The 14,072-nt window shown below is 48.0% G+C and overlaps 1 pseudogene; it reads right to left on the reverse strand.

The window, feature by feature from the left end:
* Window positions 1–11,254: 11,254 nt before the first annotated feature.
* On the reverse strand, window positions 11,255–12,600 carry LOC119334404 (annotated as a pseudogene).
* Between the last annotated feature and the right edge of the window lie 1,472 nt (window positions 12,601–14,072).

Here is a 14,072-nt window from a genome sequence, read left to right on the forward strand (position 1 = left end):
GGCTCTTTTACTCCTTTACCCTATGCCTCTGATCTGAGTCATTCTCTTCTCATTCAACGTGGGTTAAGGACTAGGCTCTCTTCTTCTATCAGTTCACGTGTTACTAATTCGTAGTAGCTTATAGGATTGTTGTTACAAGTCCCAGTTCAGTTTCTACTACTTTTAGTATGTTGCTAATTGGATCAAAACCTTGATATGATGTTGTTGAGTGGTATTGCGAACTGTTGTGGATGTCTCAAATCTTTTTCTGAGCATTTGCAGCTGTTATGCTGTCCAATTTTCCCTAGAAATTCTGATGTCTTTGCATTGTGGTTGTGCTTTCAGATGGCCAACCGTGTTCAAAACCAAGTGGTTCGCCTGACCCGGTGCCTCGACATGCCCGGTTATACTGCTATGTTAGTCCGGGTAATGATCGAGACGGGTTACCGTTGGTATCCCGAATACACCGTCGAAGAGCAATTCCGAGACTTTAATCAAAGCCAATATTTCTGCACCGTCAGGATATTTCCTTCTTATCCTTGATCTACCGAGCCCCTTCACTGTTCCTATGGACTCGGGGTTACTGTTGAGATGGCTGTGCAGGATGCTGCTTATTCCATGATGACCATCATGCGAGTCCGGACTGGCCTGCTTCGGAACACCGACTTCCGTTACATGCCAGCTTCACTTTCGGGAGCGCAAGGGTATCTTCAGGCTATCTATGCTGACTCCACTCAGGAGGACTCATTAACTCGTACCACTGCCGAGATGCTCGAAGATAAGGACCGAGAGAATCGGGCCTTGAGGCTGGAGCTTTTCAATACCCGTGCTAATCATTGGGCCACATTGACTCGGTTTGCACCTGCGGTGCAAGCTGGATTTATGGATACAAGGGATCTGTATCCTGTGAGATCTGCTCTGCCAGACATGGTGGATTGGCGTGATGTGGGAGGCATCACCCCACCCCGTGGTCCCCACAGGCCACCGTTTGTTGGTTCAAGACCTCATCCTAGCACCTATGGTCCACAGGCTCCTCAGGACCGTCTGTTCCCGGATGGTCACGTTGAACTTCCAGGCTATGGAGGTGACCTCTATGAGGACTACTACGGAGCTGTCTGAGTTAGTATTAGTACCACTAGTATTGTAGTAGTTGTATCTCCACTGTCCTGCCTGACTTGTGGAATATGACTTGGCGTGTAATCAATTCTAGAGGTGTAGACAAATAATGTATAGGAGCTTGGGATGCCTCCGATGAGATGTAACGTCTTTCATCATAGTTGTACTGTAGCCTGGGCTTGTACTAAACTATGTATGATGGGTATGACCGTTGGTATATATATGGCAGTTTTATATTACCATGACATACGGATGAACATCTCTGCATTCCGTGTTATCCATTACATTCTGCACTTCCTTGCTAAATTTGAGCCATCCTTATCTAAACCATTGTCTTGTTTCTCCTAGGATGGTCAACACCCGCAGCAACCCTGCTGCCTCGGAGCAGGGGGAAGCCAGTGCAGCTAGGGGTGAAAATCTGCCTCACCCGCCTTCTCTGGCCGAAGTAATGCTGGAGGCGGAAAGAAACAAGCGTGAGACTAACTGCCTGCTGGAGCGGATTGAGCAGAACACTGCACGCCACCCATGAAATGACTTGGTGTCAATCAATGACTTTATCAAGCTGTACCCACCAGAGTTTAACCATTCCGTCGAACCCCTCGACGTGGATGACTGGCTTCGCAGCATTACCCACAAGCTACGTTCTGCCAACGTAGTCGAAGCCGACAAGGTTACTTACGCTGCCTACCACCTCGAAGGCCCTGCTAGCCTCTGGTGGGAGAATTTTGAAGCTATGCGCCCGGTCGGCCAAATTACTACTTGGGCTGAATTCAGTGAGGCTTTCCGTGAGCATCACATTCCGGAAGGTCTCATGGATCGCAAGAGGGAGGAGTTCTGCAACTTCACCCAAGGAAGACTGACCGTGGATGCTTATAGTCGTGAATTTGGGAATCTGGCACGCTATGCCCCTGAAGAGGTATCTACTGACGCTAAGAAGCAGGCAAGGTTCCGCAAGGGACTTAGCCCTGAGCTTCGCCGCGGTCTTCGTCTGCACGAGTGCACCTCCTTTCAGAAGTTGGTCAATAAAGCCATCAGTGCTGAGACAGGCCAGACTGATTATGACGCTTCACGCAAGCACTCCCGTGATTTTGGCTCTTCATCCGGCTCTGGAGCTCAGAAGCGCCGGGTGTGGATCCCAAGCACGACACTGCCACCCAGGTTCATCTCGAGGCCATCCTTTGAGGCGCCTCGTCCCAACCAGCAATTTGCACCTCCCAAGCCTATGGTGGCCCTGCTGCTAATGCTGCTCCACGCCCCAATGTGGTGACATGCTTTAAGTGTGGAGAGTCGGGTCACTATAGTCGAGAGTGTCCCCAGAACAACAACCCCAATCAAACTGGAAAGTCCGTTGGCCGTGGTAAGCCCGTGGGAAAGACATTCTACGCCAAGCCGGTCACCACTGCCCGTGGCCATGTCAACTATGTTTCAGCCGAGGAGGCTCATGAGGATCCCAACGTCGTTCTTGGTACGCTCCTTGTTAACTGCCATCCGGCATCTGTTCTTTTCGATACTGGAGCATCTCATTCATTCATATCCGAGAACTATGCTCGATTGCATAACACGACATTCTGTGACATGCCCACTTCCATGGTAATTCAAACTCCGGGTTCCAAATGGCAAACCTCTAGAGTAAGCCATGGGAACGAAATTCTTGTCGATAGACTTGTCTTCCTTGCATCATTAATAGCTCTCAAGTCCATGGACATAAACATCATCTTGGGTATGGACTGGATGTCAGCTCATTATGCTAAGATCGATTGTGCCACTAGAACCATTCAACTTACTCACCCATCGGGCAAGACAGTCAATGTCTTAACTTGAGTGGCCAAGTGCCAGCTTTACTCCCTAAATGCCAACCCTCTTCCAGACCTTGAGGATGTTCCGGTAGTCCGAGACTTTCCGGATGTCTTTCCAGAAGAACTGCCAGGTGTTCCACCTGACAGGGATGTCGAGTTTGTGATAGACCTTGTTCTAGGAACCGTTCCAATTTCGAGAAGACCCTACAAGATGGCACCCTTAGAACTAGCCGAGCTTAATAACCAACTCGATGAGTCCTTGAAAAAGGAATTCATCCGTCCTAGTTCCTCTCCTTGGGTTTGCCCCGTCCTCTTCGTCAATAAGAAGGATGGAACGGATCGAATGGTTGTAGATTACTGACCTGTCAACTTGGTCACTATTAAGAACAAATACCCGCTTCCCAGGATCAACAATCTGTATGATCAGCTCGCTGGATCCTCAGTGTTTTCCAAGATGGATTTGAGGTTGGGCTACCATCAAATCAAAATCAGAAACGGGGACATTCCCAAAACGGCCTTTGTTACTCGTTATGGCCAATATGAGTACACCGTTATGTCCTTCGGTTTAACCAATGCCCCAGCCACCTTCTCTCGGTTAATGAACTCGGTCTTCATGGAGTACTTGGATAAATTCGTCGTAGTATACCTCGATGACATACTCATCTACTCCAAGAATGAAGAGGAACATGTCGAACATCTAAGGCTGGTATTGATGAAACTTCGAGAGCATCGCCTTTATGCCAAATTCTCCAAGTGTGAATTTTGGTTGCCAGAAGTGACATATCTATGCCATGTAATCTCTGGTAAGGATATTGCTGTCAATCCCGAGCGAGTTCAAGCCGTCCTTGATTGGACTCCACCTGAGACGGTCAAGCAAGTTCGGAGCTTCCTTGGCTTAGCGAGCTATTGCCGCCGCTTCGTCGAGAATTTCTCCAAGGTTGCTAAACCTCTAACTGAACTCCTCAAGAAAGATAAAAAGTTCGAGTGGACTCCACAGTGCGAGTTCAGTTTTCAGGAACTGAAAAGATGCCTGACATCTGCTCCCGTACTGGTACCACCAGATTTCTCCAAGGACTTTATTATCTATTGCGATGCCTCGCGACAAGGACTAGGTTGCATACTCATGCAAGATCGTCAGGTAATTGCCTATGCTTCACGGCAATTACACCCACATGAGGAAAATTATCCCACACATGATCTAGAGCTTGCAGCTGTAGTCCATGCACTTAAAACTTGGCGACATTACCTCCTCGGTAATTGTTGCGAGATCTTCACCGATCACCAAAGTTTGAAATATATTTTCACCCAACCAGATTTGAATCTCAGGCAAATACGTTGGGTTGAGTTGATCTCGGATTACGACTTAGGAATAACTTACACCCCGGGCAAAGCCAATGTCATGGCTGATGCGCTAAGCCGTAAGTCCTATTGTAACAACCTGATGTTACAACAAAGTCAACCATTTCTCCATGAGGAATTTCGTAAGCTAAATCTTCACATTATTCCTCGAGGATTCCTATCCACCCTGGTGGCGAAACCTACCCTTACGGATCAGATCATCAAGGCACAGAAGGTAGATCCGGGAATCTCCCGTATTAAGAGAAACATTAAGAAAGGGGTCGCGAATTGTTTCTCCATTGATGATCAAGGTGTCGTATACTTTGGAAATCGCCTAGTGGTTTCAAAGGCACGAAACCTGAGGCGGTTGATCCCTAAGGAAGCTCATGAATCCCCTCTCACCATTCATCCCGGTAGTATCAAAATGTATCAAGACCTACGCCAGAGGTTTTGGTGGACTAGGATGAAGAGAGAAATCGCTCAATACATTGCTAATTGCGATGTTTGTCGTCGTGTTAAAGCAGAGCATCAACGGCCTGCTGGCACCCTTCAACCTTTGGCCATTCCTGAATGGAAATGGGATAAAATCAGTATGGATTTCATCACTGGGTTTCCCAGGACCAAGAGAGGGAATAATGCCATCTTCGTCGTGATCGACCGTCTTTCCAAAGTAACCCACTTTCTACCTGTTCGTGAGAGTATCACCGCTAGCCAGCTAGCCGATTTATACATCTCCCAAATAGTGTCTCTTCATGGTGTCCCATTGGAAATTAACTCAGACCGTGGGAGTCTCTTCACCTCTCGATTTTGGGAAAGTTTCCAAAATGCTATGGGAACTCGTCTCTCTTTTAGTACCGCTTTCCATCCTCAATAAAGTGGTCAGGTAGAGCGAGTCAATCAAATTCTGGAAGATATGCTCCGAGCTTCTGTCATCTCGTTCGGAATGAGTTGGGAGAATTGCCTCCCATTCGCGGAGTTTGCTTATAACAATAGTTATCAAGCCAGCTTGGGCAAGGCTCCTTTCGAAGTTCTCTATGGAAGAAAATGTCGAACGCCTCTTAACTGGTCAGAAACCGGGGAAAGACAACTCTCTGGCCTGGATATGATTCAGGAAGCAGAAGAGCAGGTTCGCGTTATTCGTGAGAAATTGAAAACAGCCCAATCTCCTCAAAAGAGTCAATATGATCGTAAACATAAGCCTATGACTTATGAAGTCGACGAGAAGGCTTACCTTCGGGTTACTCCGTTAAAGGGAACCCATCGTTTCGGTATCAAAGGCAAATTGGCTCCTCGTTACATTGGACCCTTTCGCATTCATGCCAAACAAGGAGAAGTTGCCTACCAATTGGAACTACCTCCGCATCTTTCCAAAGTTCACGATGTCTTCCACGTTTCACAACTCAGGCGTTGCTTCGCGGATCCTATCCGTGGAGTGGACCACGAAACGCTTGATCTATAAGATAACCTCTCATATCGGGAATATCCCGTTCGTATCCTTGATCAAGCCGAGTGTACCACTCGACGTCGTAATATCAAGTTTCTCAAGGTTCAATGGTCACACCATTCCGAGAAAGAAGCCACTTGGGAAAGGGAGGATCGTCTTCGACTCGAGTACCCCACCTTCTTTTCAGAGGATCCTAAATCTCGGGACGAGATTCTTTTAAGTGGGGGTGAGTTGTCACACCCTAGCTAGTTCAAGCATTAGAGTGTGCATCATGTTTAATTTCCTTTTAAGTTTGAAATGGGGAAGGCAGAAACCCCCAACACCCCCCTGGAAACAACTAGGGTTTACTAAAATTATTTTCAATGAACCTGAAATGCCCTTCTGAAAAGTTCACCCTCTTTGTCTTGGGTTAGAACCTCTGGCAAAATTGGTGCACAATTTTCTAGGTCAACAGAAGGTCATTGAATTAAATCATAAGTATTTGAATTTGGGCATTTAAATGCTATAAAATAATTTAAATGCTCAAATAATTCTGGAAATAAATGCTTGCTGTTGGATATATTCTAAACAGAGCCCACAATTATTTTCAGGATTTTTGGAAACGTTTTAGTATGTTAAATAAAGCCCAACAGTTGCAGTTAAATAGAAAAAACAGAAACAAATCAAAAAAGAGAGAGAGGGAAGCCCACCTAGGCCTTACCTATGCTGGCCCAGCCCACCTGGCTCGGCCCAGCCGACTGGCCCTGCCAGTCGTTGTCCTCCTCCCGCCAGAAGGACGAGGAGCGCGTGGCCGGCGCCCGCGGCCACACGCCGGCCACCTCCTGCTTCTGCCGACGCCCTGGAGACGTCCAGGGATGCCACGCGACCCCCACATCCCCCTCTCATGCATCCTCCCTCACTCTCCCCCTCGTCTCCCTCACTCTCTCCCGCGATGGCCGAGTGCGTTCCTCACCGCCGTTCGCCGTAGACGCCACCAAAGCCACCCCCTCGCCCCTCCGACGGCCCAATAGCTCCGCCTCGTCGCCCTGGACCTCTCTGCCGACCCACGCGACTCCAAACGCCGCCGAACACCATCTTCGCCCTCGTCTTCGACCTCGAGCACCCGAGCCGCCTCCGGTCGATTCACCGCCGCCAGGACCTCCCCGAGCTCGCTGACCCCCTCTTCGACCCCGCTGTGAGCTCCTCTTCCTCTTCCCCTAGCTCCTGTACTCGTTTGGCCTCTGTAGTTGCCATTTCCACCGCACCCGAAAGTTCCCAGCCGCCGGCCATGGTGCCGTCGTGGCCAGAGCCACAATGGCTCGAAGCCAAGCTCGCCGTTGTGCTCAGCAGCACCAGGAGCCCGTAGCCACCACCAGCTCCTTCTCCCGTGCACCGTAGCGTCGAACCCAACCCCGTCCGAACTCCGGCCGCCGCCACGAGCTCGATTCCGGTGAGCTCGCTCCACCCCAGCTCCTCCCACTTGCCCCACTAGATGCGCGCGAGCCCCAGCTACACGTAGCACGTCTCCGCCGTCGATTTGGTCACCGGAGGACCAAATCCGAAGCCCTCCGCCGTCTCGGCCTCGCCGACAACTCAACGCCGGCGGGATTAGCCCGCTGACCAGGGGTTTGACCCAAGTTTGACTTCCTTGAGTCAATGACAAGTGGCCCCCCTCTGCTAACTAAATCAAATTAGTCTTAACTAAAAATAATTAGTTTAATTAACTACTGACACGCGGGACCCACCAGTCAGGTTTGACCTGGACGTCCCCGTTGACCACTGACGTCACCCTGACGTAATGCTGACGCAGTAATTAAATTAATGGAATTATTCTTATACAGGAAATTCCAGAAAATAATCAAAACTTCTAAAAATCATAGAAAATCAACCATAGCTCCAAATGTAAAGATTTATATATGAAAAATGATCAGAAAAATTCAATCTATCCATCTGTAATGGTTTCATTCATGACAAAACAAGTTTACCTTGCTGTTTAAGCAGAATAAGGTAATGCACTATTAAGGCCATGTTTAAGGAGCTAATAATTGGATCTTTGATTCAAATGAGTTCATCCCCTTCTGTTTTAGCTTGCATTAGGCCAAGACACATTCATATTGCCATGTCATAGCATGCATCATATTGTTGCATATCGTCATGTGATTGATTGTATTTCGATGTGTTCTTCGTGGTTGGTTCTGCCTCCGAGGATATTCACGAGTATCCAACTGAAGGGCAGTATCCCACTACCACTCCATCAGGCAAGCAACCCATTGATCATTCCGATACAATCCCATGTTCTCGCTTCTGCTCTTGTTTACTGCATTAAGACAACGCGATTCAAACTACTGTGTGCTACGGTAGTTGAACCCTTATCCTCTTCATGACCTGTCATTGCCACAGTAACTAGATGAAACCCACTAGCATGTGTAGGAGTTGATTGAGCCATGTATGTGATTCCTACCTTGCTATGTCTGCTATGCTTAGAGTTGTGTCAGGTTTGGTTCATCTGGGTGATGGGCTAGAGTGAAATGCTTATGCCGGTAATGTGAGGGATGTGTTGAACATGTTTTGGTAAAGGTATCGATGAGAGGCCATGTAGGAGTACATGGTGGGTTGTTTTATTGAGGCCGTCCATAAGAACTGAGATCTGTATGTGTGATTTAAGATGCAGTTACTACTGTACATTGGGCCCGAAACAAATGGACCCTCTTGGCTTCTTAATCAGCCTAGTACTCTGTCCAGGAGTTGCAAATAGTTTCTGGTGTTCTTAGGTTATGTGTTGGCGGCCGTGCGTAGCGCTGACCCTAGGGGTGGGCTATGTTGCGGTAGATACACCGTGGCACGGTGTACCGAGTCACCCGTTTGGTGTCTCGGGAACCCTGTTCATATCGTTCGGAGCCGTAAGTGGAAACCTCGGCCGGACTCCCTACGGATGGAACCTGGATAGGCGATAAACCTGGACTAGAGACTTAAGTGTTTAGGTAGGCCGTGTCCGACACCCTCGCTGGGCTTCCGCTTGAAGGTTGCCGAGTACATGTCATGTAAATGGCGGTAAGTGGTGAAAGCGTGTATGAAGAAGTACACCCCTGCAGGGTATAAAACTATTCGAATAGCCGCGTCCGCGGTAAAGGACTACTTGGTTGCCTATACAGTTCATAGACAAGTTAATGGATACTACTAAAAGACTCAAGATAAGTGTGAGTACCGAGGATGGCCCTCTCGCAGGATAACAAGGGAGGATCCCCGGTGGAGTATTGTGTTGGTGAGTAGTGGACTCGTGTGCGAAAACTATTTTACTAGTGGAGTTCCGTAGGATAGCTTAGCCAAGAGTCAAAGGTGACTTGCTGCAATAACCCCACCACCTTCTTGAGGATGAGCATGTATATTAGGTTCTGATGTAAGACTTGTTGAGTACCTTTGTACTCATGTTTGCTTAATTACTGTTTTCAGATGACAACACCGCCCCCTCCGATGGGTTCTACGTAGACCTTGACGTCGACGAGTGACTTGCCACCCAGGTGGTGATCCTGGCCATGGAGGGCCCTATGTAGATAGACATGCTTCGAGAAGCCTTCTTTCTTTCTAGAGTCTGTACTCAGACTAGTTGCTTCCGCATGTGCTTGTATGATTGTATGACTTGAGCGTCGGGTCATCTGACCCCTATCTGTATGAACTTGTTATGTATGGCTCCCTGGAGCCTTTAAATAAAGTACTTGAGTTGTAGAGTTTTGTTGTGATGCCATGTTGTATGTACTCATATCGGGCATATTGTGTGTATGATTGAAATGCTTGGTATGAGTGGGATCCGACAATCTAGTTGTTTATCCTTGGCAGCCTTTCTTATGGGGAAATGTAGTCTAGTGTTCCTCGAGCCATAGTAGTCCGCTACAGCCCGGTTCACCGGAGTCCTGCTAGCCCAGCACTACTGTTCAGGACACTTGATTGGCCGGCATGTGTTTCACTTCATTCCTATGTCTGTCCCTTCGGGGAAATGTCACGCGGTGACTTCCGGAGTCCTGCCTAGCCTGCTACAGCCCGGGTTCCCCGGAGTCCTGTTAGCCCAGTGCTACAGCCCGGAATCACTCGCTGATGACCGACATGCTCGATGTGATTCATGTATGGTTGTCTCCATAGGTCTGTGCCGCTTTGGGTTCACGACTAGCCATGTCGGCCCAGGTTCTCTGTCATATGGATGCTAGCGACACTATCATAAACGTGAGCCAAAAGGCGCAAACGGTCCCGGGCCATGGTAAGGCGACACCCGTGGGATACCGTGCGTGAGGCCGCAAAGTGATATGAGGTGTTACCGACTAGATCGTTGTGGCTTGGAATCGGGGTCCTGACAATCTTGTTTTTTGCTATTTTACCTTAGAGAATATAGTAGGTCCTAAGAGAATGTAGTAGGTCCTATGAGGTACAATATGTTTTTTATGTGATACAATGTGTTAGAGTTGATGATGTGAGGAGTACTTGTGATTACGACTAGTGACCAATGATATGATGATGATGATGATGATAAGTTGTTAATGATATGACGATGATGATGATATTTATTATATCATTGGTTGAAAGAATCGCGGATTAGTTTCAAGTGGATGTCCATCCACTTGAAACTAGTCCACAAGGTTCTTTCACCCCATGATGTAATAATTCATTATGATGTAAAAACAATTTCTAAATTCCTGTTGTATGAAAACTTGTGTAAAGGTGTACGAATACAACATGAAATTAAAAAGAAATAAAATACGAAATAATAGTAGCAGCGCGGGCAGGGAGAAGCGCTACTACTAATTACCAGTAGCGCTCCTCCGGGAACTCGCTACTACTAAGTCGATTTAGCAGTAGCGTGGGAGGAGGCACGCTATTGCTACACGCTAGCTGTAGCGCCTTATGAGTAGCGCATAACCCCGCGCTACTGATAGGTCTGAAACTCGCGCTGCTGCTAGGCTTTTCCGTAGTAGTGCATGGCCATTCACCTTGTCGTATCCTGGAGTAGTATCACATATTACCTAACAAACATACAGATCTCTGCAAGCATTGATGTCATTGTGAGATTCATGCAGGCTAAAGTAGCCATGTCAAATCCAGAAATTCTAGGAGGCAACAACTTGCAAGATAATAGTTAGATCATGGCAACCGACTGAATTACCCGTGCCATGTTGTTGGGCAATTATTCCACCTCCAATGCATAAAGTGAACACTCCCAAGCATCGCAAGTCATCCTCTTACTTTACTCATTGCCAAAAGCCTCTTTCATCGGCATTGAGTGCTCACAGATACTGAGCTCCATGAACCCTAACCACACATCGAAGAACAATTTTGTGCATTTTGTGATCGGCCTTTTGAAGATATTCAATTTTCATATCTGCAGGTGTGCCATATGCAATCACATTTGAAGTGCCGTGGTCATCTTCTGAAAAAAAAGACCGACGCCATTTCTCTTGAAGAACGGTTCATTAGATTTCATGTTATTGGCAATTCAATAGAATAGCCGTTCGGACATACGGAAGGATCACTAATAATCCCCGAGTGCAGAAATATAATAATGAAATGCAAGCTCATTATATAACTATCAACGCGAGCTCATTATATATTTTCCGTTAAAACAAACTTGAGAAACACCATTTATTACACACACATGTATGGAGCGTTTGTGTCAAACATTCTGTTGAGGCGACATTGTATGGGGAATTTTTTTAAAAATTAAACACGTACTAGGACTGTTACAATTTGTACATTTAATAATTGAATCCAACATGATCAGGCCGGGTCACATGATGCACTTGGGATCAAGGCATGAAGCAATCAATATTTGTTTGCCATGGAGCACTTGAGCCTCACCTCCATGGGCATTCCCTGGGGCGGAGGCACGTTTCCCATCTTCACCATGGCCTTGGCGAAGTCCCTCGCGAACGCCTCACCGTCGGCGCTGTACATCTCTACAAGATTGTCTTGTAGACCTCCATCACCGTAGAGAGTCTGGTCCAAAGAAAGGAGACCGCGCCGCAGGATAAGGTTCTTGTACTAAGCGTTATCGAACCTCATGGGCGTCTGCACGTCAAACGGCGCCTTACCAGAAGGACCTTGGCACGTCTGCTGCGTGGTCTGTGCGAAGTATGGGTCGATCTCCTCATCGCGGTCGGTGCCGTAGACACGGTCTCTGTAGGTCTTGCAGCTGGCCATCCCGACGGTGTGGGCACCGGAGAGCGCAGTCATGTCACGAGCGTCAAGGTTGAGCCTTGAAAACATTCTGATGAGCTCGCCGAGGTCGTCGTGCGGGCTGGGAAGGCCGTTCTTGGTGGATTCCGGGTCGGCGGCGAAGCGCGAGTCCTTGCGGCCGAGGGGCACGCTCCAGGTTGGACCTCCGAGCAGGGCGACGGCGTCACGGGACGCGAGGGCGATGACGTCGGCGCAGGAGACGGTGGCCGGGCAGTCGTGCTCGAGCGCGGACTTGATGTCGTCGATGACGGCGTAGCCGGTGAGGGAGGCGTTCGGCTCCACATCCTTCTCGCTGGGGGAGAAGGGAGTTGCGTCGAGGAGAACCGAAGCATCACATCCCTGTCACGCCATATTTGTAAACCATACCATTAGCAAATGAAAGTGAAACCATAGCAATAGTAGGTAAGAATATATGTAGAAGTAGTATAGAGAATAGAGGTGATATACGTTGATGAAGCAGTCGTGGAAGAAGAGGCGGAGGACGGCGGGCGCCATCCTCGGCTGGGCGGCGACGCTGCTCGCCATCACTGACAGCACCACGCGCTGCACACGTTGGGGCACGTCTTCTCGTAGTAACCCGGGGAGAGCTCGTCCCCATTGGCGGTGGCAGCGAGAGCAACCAAGAGGAGCAGCGCAATTGCAACCCAAGAAGGGACGCTGGAGGACGCCATGCCTGTAGGCCGACTGATGATGAGTGAGATCGCTGCACGGTGCAGAAGAATCAATCAAAGAGACAGTGAGATGCTTACTATCAGCTAGTTGCAGTGGATGATCGAGTGGGAAGCATAGGCTTATATAGAGTTTGGTTTGTGCTGCCGTCTTCCTACACGCGCGTGCGAATGTGCGAACGCTCTGCTCGACTGACAAGGTCTCCGTTCTGTCTGCCGCCTTGTGCATCTTGGCCAGAACCTTGACGAGGTCAGGGTCGGAAGAAGAGAAAACAAAAGCGCAGCGAATTGACAGTCTAACTAATACGATCGAGTACGTACCTAGCTTAAATTACATAAAATTATGTGTATGTGATCCCGTCGACACGGTTGCTTGCTTGGATGGTGCAATTTTCCACGCCAAGAATCTTAATTGATCGAATCATTCGCTGGAATCAAAGGGTACGTGTTGGAGAACGGGCTGGGACAAACCATTGAATCGCAAACACGCATGTTGTCCACTTGAACTTTTTGCCTAGTTCAAAAGATGAGTGGTCCATTTTTGCACGGTCCGATAAAACACCCTCAAAGCACTAATTTTGCCTACACTCACGGACTCATTTTACTTAATCAACGGACTTTCCTTTCCCCCTCTCACTAATCTCGCTCCCCCCCCCCCCCTGATTTTCAGGGGGGGGGTGTCTCCTAATGTCTAATTAACGAAACCCACATTCAGCCTAGACCCGTAAAACGTCCGTAAAGTGCCCGTGTATCTAGCATTGCTCCATTGTGGACTTCGTCTCCGTTTGTTACTACAACTTTCTTGATCCTCAAGGATGTTTCAAGAGAGGACAAAGCTCACCTAGAGCCCTTGGATTAAAAGAGATATGCTATATCGACAGAGGAGGCTACGTGAGAACTATTACATATACTCCATCAACCCTAGCCGCCGTCATTGTCCATCATATTCATCATCAAGCCATATCATCTCTATCTCCAACCGCTGTCTACATCAGGAACACCATTGTTCCAACCCGCGGTGGGACAAGACTCACCGATCTTTTTTAGGAATTACAAACTTGACTGTTGTCTATCTCTTTGCTCTGATTTAAAATTTCAGTTCAGCTCCAGAAACATTGTGCACGTACATCCCATATTTGTAAGTACTCCCTCCATCCTGTTTTCCATGTCGCGGAGGAAGAACTACGGTAGTACAAATTAGGCATACAAATGGCGATAACAAAAACAAAACGGAGGGCGTATTTTGTTTGACTTCTTCATATTCCATTTTATTTCTAGCTCATGCTTTCGTATGCATGCATGACTCTCAACGTTAGCGCGTTGAGTGCTATGACTAGGAGGAGATTCATGCACTTAATTAATCAAGTTGATATGTATGTCATCGTTGATGGCTCTGCCAATAAGAATGATCTTCAAAAGCTCAGGCTGACTGTAGTATCATGTTGTAGAAAAGACCGCATGGCCCACGACCAGCTTCTCTTGACTTTTGGTTTGTGTGTGTGTGTGCGCGTGCGTGTGTGTGTGTGTGTGTGT

This window comes from Triticum dicoccoides, chromosome 7A, assembly GCF_002162155.2.
Source record: "Triticum dicoccoides isolate Atlit2015 ecotype Zavitan chromosome 7A, WEW_v2.0, whole genome shotgun sequence".
NCBI classification, from domain to species: Eukaryota; Viridiplantae; Streptophyta; class Magnoliopsida; order Poales; family Poaceae; genus Triticum; species Triticum dicoccoides.